Source organism: Centropristis striata, chromosome 18, assembly GCF_030273125.1.
Source record: "Centropristis striata isolate RG_2023a ecotype Rhode Island chromosome 18, C.striata_1.0, whole genome shotgun sequence".
Taxonomy (NCBI): domain Eukaryota; kingdom Metazoa; phylum Chordata; class Actinopteri; order Perciformes; family Serranidae; genus Centropristis; species Centropristis striata.
In genome coordinates, this window is record NC_081534.1 from 19,033,967 (window position 1) to 19,046,368 (window position 12,402).

Consider the following 12,402-nt stretch of genomic DNA (forward strand, 5'->3'; position numbering starts at 1 on the left):
CTGAAGTTTCAAACCTACATGGACCAAGAGGGTCGGCCCAGAAAAGAAACATTAGATTTAATGGTATTGTGAAGAAGCCAAAGACAGCTCGCCTTCAGTGAGTGATTTTGTTGAGATGCTACCTAAAGAAAAGCTGGATATCCTCTGACAATGATGACAATGATAATTGAGAGATCCCAGACCCCTGGTGATGCCACACCACTATTGGTAGTGATCAAGTTTTCAAGTCACCAGATCAATAAGGACATAGTGAAGGCAGCCTGGCAGAAATGGGGCTTTATTTTCTGCAAGAGAAGAGTAAATATAACCATGATGATGCTGCAGAGGTTTTGAAAAAAGTGTGCTTGGGGAGAAAAAGATTTCGCAAAGAAGTTGGCAGACTTTTTTTCCAAGATGAGACCTGAGACAACAACGGACATGGCAGCAAGGGGTCCAGTGAAGGTGTTTAAGCCCCCCGGCGACTATGGCAGAGAGAATCAAGCTGGGTGCTTTTAAAAGAAACTAAATGACTTTGACAGATTAACAGGAGCAGGGCTATTTATTTGTTTCTTTCTTCAATAATCAGTTCCAAGTTTCAAAGTCTTATTTCAGTTTAAGAAATATGTGTGTGTTCGTGTAGCAAAAGGGGTCAAGTAACTTCAAAGACATGACAGAAATCAACATGGTGGCTGAAGCTGGAGCTGGAGGGTAGTGAAGAGACAACGAAGCTTCGTGAACCATCTGCTTTATTTACGCAGCCCACAAGATGGCGCTCTTTGTTCAACAAAGGGCTGAAAACGCACTCAATTACCATTGCTAGAGTCTTTTTTTTCTATCCAAGCCAAAACCGCCATCTAATGGGGTCCAAAAATAAAGCATATGGTCACGAAGCTTCATTGCCCCTTCACTACTGAAGGGGACTGAAGTCACCTTTCTAAATATATATGCACCACCTGGAGCAAATTGGTCCTTTTTCGTTTTTTTAAACTTGTTTTTATTTCCTTTTATCAGGTGTGGTCATATACATTCACACATTTAAAGATACAGTACAGGTGTAAATGTGGTAGAGGTAGTCCATGGGTTTTGGCATCCCAACTATGTCCAGACTGAGTTTGTATTTGTAAGTGTGCAGTGGTATTCATTCACTAAATGAGAAAATTAATATGCAATAAAAAAACATTCATTATTCATATTTGAATGGCAGGAGGTGGGGCGTGGGGGATATATTAATTAATAAATAAGCAAAATAAAAAATAATAAAAAATATACAAACACACTGCTTCTTTGTGTAACATTATGGGAAAGTCAAAAGAAATCAGCCAAGATATCAGAAAGAGGATTGTGGACTTGCAAAAGTCTGGTTCATCCTTGGGTGCAATTTCCAGACGCCTGAAGGTGCCACATTCATCTGTTCAAACAATTACACATATACATGTAGTGGTATGAGGCACCACTGTCATACTGAACACCAAGCTTCTGCTTCACCTTGCCCTCTTTGGCTTATTAGCCAATCATCGTTCATGCCGAGGGGATAAAAGTAGGCGTGTCCCTCTTCCTGCCCCTTCAGCCCGCCCATTTCCGGGTTGTTGCCTTCGCTGCACAGGTAGGCGCACCTTAGTGTGCTCTTGGTGTATATTTGTTAGATTGTTTGTTAACTTAAACATAACTCTTTAATAGATCCGGCATCTCCAAAGCGGTCGGGGCGTTATATTGTAGTCGTTATCACCGCTGACCGCAGCATAGGTGAGTTATGGTGAGCTGCTGTTGTTAATTGCTGTTAGCCAGATGCTAAGCTCCCTTTCCGATCCTCTCCCTTTAATAGTCTGCTGGTCGCATGGTTCGTGGTGGCTTTCCCCCCTGCCACGCCGACCCTCTTCACCCCTCTCCCTCTTTGCTACGGACGCAAGCCAACCGGACTGGAAACCGGGTGATTGGACGCTAAAGTGAAGTAAAAGAAACACTGACTAAACCCTGCTATTTAGCCACGGCTACTTTGCTAATTAGCTGCTACTGCTACTTCACTGCTGCTATTTTGCTGCTGTTGCTTCACTGCTTCTGCTTTGCCGGTGTCGTGCCAAAAAGTGATTGCCTGCCAGAATCTGATTTCTGGCCGCGGGAGCGCGCACGGCAGCCCGTTGAGCGGTCAGATCTTTACATTATGAAGTTCATGAATGAGATCAAGTTATATTTAGGCAGAAATAACCTTTGAGTAACTGTATCTGGCCTTCAATCATTTTTTGGCAGGTGAAAATGCCTATTTTGTGTTGTAATGGTGCTTTAAAGGGATTCCAAGCTGTCCTGTGAGCTCTAGTGTTTACATTATGAAGATCATGAATGAGATCAAGTCATATTTAGGCAGAAATAACCTCTCAGTAACTATACTATGCCTTCAGTCAGTTTTTGCGAGGTGAAAACTGAAATAGACGTGTCTATCACGTAGTTGCCATGTCTGTTTTCGCTACAAACTATACACTTCTTTTGGCCACAGTTGTAATAATTACGCAACAACAAACGTTAAACTTTCGAAGCCACATGCCTTTGCTATAATTACATTATAATACAGTTGTGTGTATCTGCATATTAAGACCGTTTAATCCAGAGAAAAGCAGACGTGTTTACGCTACCGCTCAACGGGCTGCAGTGTGCGCTCCCGCGGCCAGAAATCAGATTCTGGCAGGCAATCACTTTTTGGCACGACACCGGCTTTGTCAGCTGCTTCGGCCGGCGTGTTTCTCGCTGCCGGTGTTCTATCCCTACTGGTTTCCACACCAACTGGTTTCCGTACGCGTGCGTTCGTCAACATCTGCAGCTGTGGCCCCCCTCTGTCAGCAGATTCGTCACATATTTATTAACATAATACCTGGCCTTTTACGAGTCCCATCTCCTATCTACTGTGGGGAACATCATTGAATAAGTTAACACTACATCACAGCTGCCTATAAAAAAAAATGTATGGAATTGAAATGTTTGCGAGAGCGGTAAGAGCTGGATTCGAACTCGCATTAGCAAAATTAAGTAGCATATTATCCATCAACTATACACGTGAAGCCATTCGTCTTCTCTTATTCTCCGTGCCTTCAATTATTTATCCTTCAAGTTTTTTACGTCAGTGTCCAGGTAACATTTTGTTTTGGCTCGATCTAAAACAACTGGTTACCTTGCGCTGAACATAAACAAATACCGAACGTTACGGAGCCCCTAAAGGGACATGGTGAAAATAAAAAAAACTTTGGTATCTCTCCCAACAGAGCTCTATAAAGGCTGTACACAATACAACAGTAAAGACAAAACATGCGTATCGGCTCTATCGCACGGCACAATAAATCATTTTATTGCACAAAGTGCCGACTACAGATGAACCTAATCAGTAGGCTCCATAAAGTGTTAACGTACAGCATAACATAGACCTGCATCAGACAGAAAATTATCACATTAACGGCGAGTGTTGTTTCAGTACCACGGACAGCTCACGCGTAACAGAAACTGCGCAGATCATAGCCCACGGCAACCAGTCAGTGTGGAAATCAGTAAGGACACAACACAAGCCTTTAATCTTTCTGTTGTCTCACGCCAGTGTTTACTGGTACTGTTTACCTAAGGTTGAGCTGCCAGCCGTTGTGAGAAATAAAGCACGACGCGGTCCGAGCCGCAATATAACGACCACCCGTGTCCGACTGGTCCCTCCTCCGCCCTCCATCATAAACAACACAACGCAGAGTCCTAGGGTGTGGAGAGGCTCATCCCACACGGACCGGGTTACAAATACATCACATTACTGGCTACGCGTCTGGACTACACTATTATTTTGTTTTCTCAAGATCTCGAATTAATTATATCGTTATCTCGGCAAAACAACTGTCGTTTTTTTTTTTCAAGTAAAGCAGCAATGTCCTTATAATGAAGCCCCAGGTCAAAATATAGCCAAACTAACTCCTGTAATGTAATTTTCATACAGAAACAAGCTGAAATGCAGAGGGTGTTCTTACAGACACCATGCGCGCATGCAATATGCATCTCGTGCTCACGAGAAAAGTATCTCGTGCTCAAGAGAAATGTTTCTCGTGCTCACGAGATACCAAAGTTTTTATTTTTATTTTCACCATGTCCCTTTAGGGGCTCCGTAGAACGTAGCCTAGTTAGATCGTCACTTTTAAAAAGTATTTATGTTACAATATATTTCCCTGGGTGGTGGTGGTCCCTTGTGTGCGTGAGATCCCTGTTCAAGATTGTTTTGTGTGCACATCACCTTTTTGCTGTGAGTGGGGTGTTCTCCTTTCTCTTTGGACGTCACTTCCCCCTACTCCAGTTGGGCTCATTTTTCCTTTTTGTTGTTTTATGTATATAATATTTTACTCCCAGACCTTGTGCCTATTTTAAAGAAAATAAAAATTTTGTATATGATCATTGAACTCCGTCTCCTGCCCTCCCTGATTGAACGAACCTGTGTGCTTTTGTAAAAGTTGCTAATTGACCTTTCGTACGGGTCCTTGGGCCCTAACCCAAGGTGGCGTTGTCTGTAGTATAAAAGAAAATAAGCTTTTGATAATTTTGTAAATAACCCCTAGTGCCGCCACATACACCATGGGAATGTCCAGCCATAATAGGAAGAAGATGGGTTCTGTGTCTCTGAGATGAACGCGCTTTGGTCTGAAATGTTCATATCAACCCAAGAACAAAAGCAAAAGATCTTGTGAAGATGTTGGGTGAAGCTAGTAAGAGTGTGTCGAACGAGTTCTGAACCAACATGGGCGGAAAGGCCACTCTGCCAGGAAGAAGCCATTACTCCAAAAGAAACATAAAAAAAGCCAGATTAGTTTGCAAATGCACACAGGGACAAAGACCTTCATTTTTGGAGACATGTCCTCTAGTCTGATGAAACTTAAATCAAACTTTTTGGCCATAATGACTGTAAATAACCTTTAATATGAATACAACATCATTTCATTTGTTTTTATTTAGTTTCTGGACATTAGTTAAGGTCAGGTTATTATTTCATATATATTAAGCAGATGTTATATTCTGTGCTTTTATTTTGAAAGCGTCTCGTCGAGACCTAATAAACATCTGGTGCTTCAGATTTTACCGTCAGATGGAAAAGTGTTTGCAAGACTAAGATGCATGTCTTCAATGCTAAATGTGCCAAAGTTAAATGAAACGTACTAGCACCTGGCTAATAAGGGGCACGAGGTTTGTTTTAGTTACTTTCATGATATATTATGTCCGGCTCAAGTTTGGTTGCCGTTTATAGTTGTGTATGAAACGTGTTGTGGTTAGCGGCAGTTACTATTAGCATCGGCCGAGCTGCCATGTCTGTATTGAAGTGAGACAGAGCTAAGCTAACTTGTTGATTGTTTTATTAATGTAAGCACATATTTTGTCTGTTTTATGTACAGTCTGCTGAGGTTAAAACGTGTTTATTGCATTAGAAGGAAATGGTTACAAATATTTATTTAATTCTAATACAGCACTCCATTGGAGATTGTCTTTTGATTCAGATAGATAAAAAGGGGAGTTAATTTACATGATTGTTTATGTGATTAAAGCAGTCATAAATATTTTCATTTAAGTAAAAGGAAACAATAAGGTAACTGTATTTTATTTTCTTTCTTTATAGCTCTTACGGTGTGTTCATACTGTGTTTGTAATTGAATACGGTCCACGGAATAAAACCCATGTGAACCATCAGTTTGAGAGTTCGACCATCATTTAGCCGGGGACGCTACAATGACCATTATTACGTTTGGAGGAAAAAGGGAGAACTTGCAAGCCTGAGAATACCATCCCAACTGTGAAATACGGGGGTGGCAGCATCATGTTGTGGAGTTGTTTTGCTTCTGGAGGGACTGGTGCACTTCACACAATAGATGGCATCATGAAGAAAGAACATTATGTGGAAATAATGAAGCAACATCTCAAAATATCAGCCAGGAAGTTAAAGCGTGGGTCTTCCAAATGTACAATGACCTGAAGCATACTGCCAAATAAGTTACAAAGTGGCTTATGGACAACAAAGTCAATGTTTTGCAGTGACCGTCACAAAGCCCTGATCTCAATCCTATTGAAAATGTATGGGCAGAGCTGAAAAGGCATGTGCGAGCAAGACGACAAAATTGGCTCAGTTACACCAGTCCTGTCAGGAGGAATGGGCCAAAATTCCTGCCAATTATTGTGAGAAGCTTGTGGAAGGATATCCAAAAGGTTTGATAGAAGTCATACAGTTTAAAGGCAATGGTACCAAATACTAATGAAATGTATGTAAACTTCTGACTGTCAAGAAACTAATAAAAACATTGTCTAAAAAAAAATTTCATTATTCTGGCATTTAGCAAATACAATTTTTTGTAATCCTAATTCACCTGATGACCAATGAAGAAATGTTGGTTTTGAATCTCCAGCTTTATTTACAGCACTGTAGGCTACATCCTTGTTTTTTGTTTGTGTTTACGGCACTATGGAAGTTATTTTATGTGAATAAAAATGGCTACTATTTCCTTGGCAGTATCAGTGCAATGTGTGATGTCAAACCTTGGAGGAAACTCTTACCGTAAAATCCTATTTTTTCAGTCAAACACAATTCTGTTAGCTAGACAAAAAACTATGACAGTAACCATTGACAATGAAGGACTGGGAGGTGGACATGAGGAATATTTCAATGGTCCTCTGCCATAGTGACAAAACATCTAAACATTTTGACTTGCAGTGCTTACACAATGCCAAAAGGACAATGCATTTTGGGGGCACAGACTTATATTTATATGGGAAGGATTTTAGTTTTGAAGCATGAGTAAGCAGTTTTGGGAGAGATATGAGCTTCTGCAAGTGAACCATGGAGTTGTGCTGAACCAGCCAGGTTATTTTGAGTGTTGAGAACGTCCGGTTGTTTCGTGAAATGAGCCAAAGCAATTGAGAAGGATGTTTTGCCCTTTGGTGGCACTGACTATTTATATGGGAAATTATTTTATTTTTGAAGCATGAGTAAACCGTTTTGGGAGAAATATGAGCTTTTACAAGTGAGCTATGGTGTAGTGTTGAACTGTAAGACTGTTTTGCCTAATGATCTTAGAGTTTTGACAATGTAATTTCTCTTTCAAGAAATTGCATTTCCAATGGAGACCAATGGAGGAAAAACTGTAATACAAGCACTTGGTTCAGTATCAGGATACAAATTGATCACTCATAAATTTAAGCTAAGATTTGCATTTACATTTAGAAAACCGTTCTATTAGGGAAGTAGACAGCATGAAGTACTAGGTGTGCAGATACTGAAGGGCATAATATTTTAGGCTAGACTAATTACAACACACTACTCTCCAACATTAAAAAAGACTTGCCCAGGTGGACTTTGCGGCCATTCCTGGGTTTGATTCAACGCATTGAAATAGTTAAAATGTAGATCCTCCCAAGGCTGCTGTATACGTTTCAAACACTACCTGTTGACATTCCTTATAAAAACTTTTTAGAATGGGACAAGCTCATTTTGAGATTTCACTGGCAGGGTTTACAAACTGAGAGTCAGATATAAAGCTTCAAAGCTATGAATTCTTTTGGCCCCACAGAGCCTTATATGCTGACCCACTGGATGGCCCATCATCCTGGGTTCATTCCAAACATGCTAGATTAATTATCTATTTGGATTTATTTGGAAAAGCTACCCTTAAAAGCTTCCAAGACTCAAAGGTGCAATATGGCTTGGCCAACAAAGATTTCTTTAGATATATACAGCTGAAAAAAATTATACTGGTAAAAGTGTTAGAAAATAATGTCTGGAGAAATACAGATCTGGGTCTAGTATATTGACCCTTGCGGCCTCTTTGGGCATTTTTGTGTATGTTTATCTTTTTTTTTTCATTTGTTGATCATTTTGGCTGTGTTACAGATTGAGGCATAAACCGGCAAAAATACAAGAATTTCATGCACCGGCCTACAAAAGGAAAATGGTGGAAAATGTAAAATATCACAAATTTTCTTCAAAATGAAATGCTGACATTACAGAATGCATGGTTTTATATCATAATGGCGGTGACAATAAAAAAAGTGCTTTGAATTGAAATCATTGAGGCATTTTTGGCCACAAGGGTGTCCAGAGGGAGTATGGCACTACATAAAAAAATACTTATGCCATCAAATCCATTTTGTTGCTAATCTCTGACATATACAAGACTCTAATCACATCCAAAGCCCCAGCCCCCTACTAGTTATTATTTGGAAAATAATTTATTTTTTGTGTTTATTTTTTTTGCGTTAAAATTCTAAAAATGATTGTATGATGGTAGTTTTGAACAAGTCCAATTTTTAAAAAGAGATTCATGAAAAAAGCAGAAAAAAATATGAATGTATGGTGATTTAATAGCAGTTTTTGTGTGTGTGGATAGTGTTGGTCACAAAGGTCACAAGAGTAAATTTGAGGAGGGCAAAAGGGTTAAGAGTCTTTATCTCAGTGTACAGATCTGAGCCAGGTCTCAAAGTTATCTCCAAATTACATAAAGGCCATCAAGAATTAAGTGGAGTGAGCACTTCCTACATAAAAGAAAAGAGAAAGTGAGGGTAACTTTGTAACGTCAATGGAGGAGTGGGAGAACAAAATGCTAAACAATTAAAGTCATTAACTCACTGTCTCGGACAGAGTTTAATCAGAAAAACATGGTCAGATTTTTTTTTATAACACCAGCACTAAAGTATACAGAGAGGCAGACAGACTGCTGGAGAAGGTGTGCGACTGTCAGAGCAAATCACTATCATGTATTTTGGTTTTGGTTAGTTTTAGAAACTATAGGTACATCTAAAAAAAAATAGAATATCATGAAATATTCAATATTTTCTGTCAATCATTTCAGAATGTGAAACTCATACATTATATAGATTCAGTACACGTAGAGTGAAATATTTCAAGCCTGTTTTTCTTGTAATTTTGATGATTCTGGCTTAGAGATAATGAAAATACAAAACTCAGTGTCTCAGAATATTAGAATATTGTGAAAGAGTTCAATATGTGAGTCCACAGTCAGTGGTGATTTGGGGCCATGTCCTCTGCTGGTGTTGGTCCACTGTGTTTTCTGAAGTCCACAGTCAACATAGCAGCCATCTACCAGGACATTTTAGAGCTCTTCATGCTTCCACAAGCTCTTTGGAGATGCTGATTTCATTTTCCAGCAGGACTTGGCACCTGCCCACACTGGCAAAGGTACCAAAAGCTGCTTCAATGACCATGGTGTTACTGGGCTGGACTGAACCCCATAGAGATCTATGGGCTGTTGTCAAGAGGAAGGTGAGAGACACCAGACGCAGATGACCTGAAGGCTGCTATAAAAGCAACATGGTGCTGTAGGCTGATCACCTCCCTGCCACACCGCATTAATGCAGTAATTCATGCAAAAGGAGCCCAATCAAATATTGAGCTTATAGAAATTAACATTGTGTTTAAAATATCTTTTTTTAATTTATCTTTGTCTACCTATGTAATATTCTAATTTTCTGAGACACTAAATTATGAGTTTTAATTATCTGTAAGTATCTGTAATTATCTGTGCTACATGGTGGTCTAGTCGTTAGCACTCTTGCCTTACAGACAGGCTCTTCTGTGTGGAGTTTGCATGTTCTCCCCGTGTCTGGTGGGTTCTCAACGGGTCCTCCGGCTTCCTCCCACAGTCCAAAAACATGCACTTAGGTTTAATTGGTGACTCTTTATTGCCCGTAGGTGTGAATGAGAGCGTGACTGTCTGTCTCTATGTGTCAGCCCTGCGATAGACTGGCGACCTGTGGTGGGTGTACCCTGCCCCTTGCCCAATGTCAGCTGGGATCTGCTCCAGACCCCTGCGACCCAAGTGTATCTGTAAGCCATAATCATCTAAATTACTAGAAATACAGGCTTGAAATATTTAACTCTGTGTGTAATGAATTTATATAATATACAAGCTTCACTTTCTGAAATAATTGACAAAAATATTTAACTTTTTCACGATATTCAAATTTTTTGAGATGTACCTGTAATATTGCCCTCTAACTTTATGGGCTTTTTAAAAGCAGAGATACACAAAAAGTGTCCAGATCTACCTACACTAGTAGATTGGTTCAATTAAATCTTTGTAGTGGAGAAACAAACATTAAGATTCAGACTCAAGAGTGATGTAGCCTATTTAATAAATGTTGGAAAGGATGGATTGAGTTTATTAACCCACAAAGATCAGACTTCAGGTAAAGATCCCCAGCTGTATTTAACTCTCCTGGTTCTGCTACACATGCTACACACAACTGTTGTGCTTTCATGTTAGTAGTATAACTGTTTGTCTATTTGATTTTTTCTTCTTTTTTCTAGTTTTATCTAAAAAGAATTTGCTGTAAAATATATTTTTTTTGTTGATCTTCAATTCTAATAAAATGAAAACATTTTTCTACACCACTCTTACATTCCTACAGTCGGAGTGGTCAGAAGTTTGATGATTGATCAGAAATAACCCCATTGGCTGTAGCAGACCTTACCATCTGACTACTGGTAGTACTATCATACATCCAGTAGATGGTAATGTTTAGCTGTATATCATCCTATAAAGATGCAGGGCAGAAGTCAGATTGTGGTAGCATTAAATGTTTGCCCAGCTTTGTGCCAGAGGCTGCAAAAAGATTATGAGCCTTTCTTTGAGCCATTGACATTTACTGCTATTTTCTTCAACAGTATGGTTAATCAAAAGTCAATAGTATTTCCAATACTTATACTTAATACTTAAATAATTATTTATATAGTGGTGTCAAGTTATCAAATTGTTAAAAGATAATTGTTGTGTCTGAAAACAATAAATTGCAAACTGGATATTATTTAAGTGGACAAGAGTAAGATAGTAAAATTAGGAAAGGCCAGTGGAGAATACCAACAATTAGACATTATTGCCGTCTAAAGTTAAATATTTTTTAACTTTACTTGGACTGTTTGTTGTCTTCCACGGTGGAATTTACAACTGGATGTTACATAGCTCCCTCACACAAGGAACAAAACATGGGTGGTCTGGATTAATAATTTAATAATCTCTTACTTCATGAGTACTTACATAAAATAATCAACACAAAATAATTTTATTTAAAGCAATTTTCTCTGTTACTTTCGTAGATTTCTCAAATGATCCTTAACAGAAAACAGTCAGCACATTTCCTAAAACAATTTGTACAAAAAGCACCACACAATGGATAACCTGCATAAGCCTGTAACTTGCTCAAAATCCTTATTTCATTTTTTATAAAGTAAAAATGTCAGTGACCATGTCAATGCTTAGTCATGTTGGGGATCTAACAATGCGCTCTGTAAGTGTTTTCTGATAAACTTGTAAAGTTGCAAGCAGCGATGAACTGGCCCGAGCAGTGTGCACTGCAAATTATTTGTTTCTTACCAAGATAAAAAAAAACAACAACTTTAGATTTAGAAGTTTTACACAATTCATCTTCTTTTAAGAGTTTATTTCTTATTTTAAGCGTACAACATGCTGATTTCTAGATTAAGCAATCTTAATTTAAGAAATCTCGTCAAGTGAAATTATCTGTCCATGCAGCAAGAGCATCTTTTATGAAGATGGAGGAGAGGAGAACTCCTAAGCCTGGGAGCCACTTCGCAAGGCCCTGGCTCACCTGCAACTGGATGAACCGCAGCTTCAAACTGCCCAGCCAAGCTCCTGCCGGACCAAAATGACCATCATCAGTGATCTGGCAAAAGCCCAAGTTCTGAGTCAGGAGTCGTCCACCCTCCTGGCCAAGGGTGCAATGGAGCCTATAAACCCCCTGTTGCACCCAAGGGGGTTCTGTTGCACATATACTTTCTTGTACGGTGCAGACCCTTAAAGCCTACATTGTAGCTCCCACAGGCATACGGTGTTCAGAGCGGCTCTTTGTCTGCTATGGTAGCCCCAAGAAGCATTGCACTCTCCGCCGCTCCCATCGGATGGACGACGTTGGTCACACACATGGGGCAAGTAAACTACGCTTGTCGCCTAGTGAGAAGTGTCACTCTAAAGAGTCTCTCCACATCATGGGCAGCCCTTAGAGGACTGCCCCTGGAAGACATATGTGTCACCGCTTCCTGGGCATCCAGGGTTAATGTTGCAGCTCCCTGCAGGTGAGGACTCCTCTGCTTCTACTCCCGATTCCTTGTGCTTAAAGCACCTCCTCAGGCAGTCAGGAGGAATGAAATAGAACAAAAGTTCAGAATATATCCTCTGATAACCCTGATGGATATAGCTTCTCTTGGGTCATCTGGGGTTCACAGGTGACTTTGTACATTTAATATATGTTGGGACCACATGTATGCCAAATTTTGTTCATTTGTGTATGTTGAACTGACTTGAATGGAGAATGCAACATTTATCCTCTCAGCCTCTAAATAATGGTGTCTGGGTCCTCCTTGTTCTCCAACAGAGGACACAAACAAACAGCCAGCAAGCCCCA

General features: G+C 39.7%; 1 long non-coding RNA gene across 1 annotated transcript; it reads left to right on the top strand.

Moving 5' to 3' along the window:
- Positions 1-1,382: 1,382 nt before the first annotated feature.
- On the top strand, positions 1,383-6,449 carry LOC131991174 (uncharacterized). The gene is made up of 3 exons (XR_009396107.1): positions 1,383-1,722; positions 1,802-1,927; positions 5,594-6,449. It is a non-coding gene; the product is annotated as an uncharacterized LOC131991174 (long non-coding RNA).
- The last annotated feature ends 5,953 nt before the right edge of the window (positions 6,450-12,402 follow it).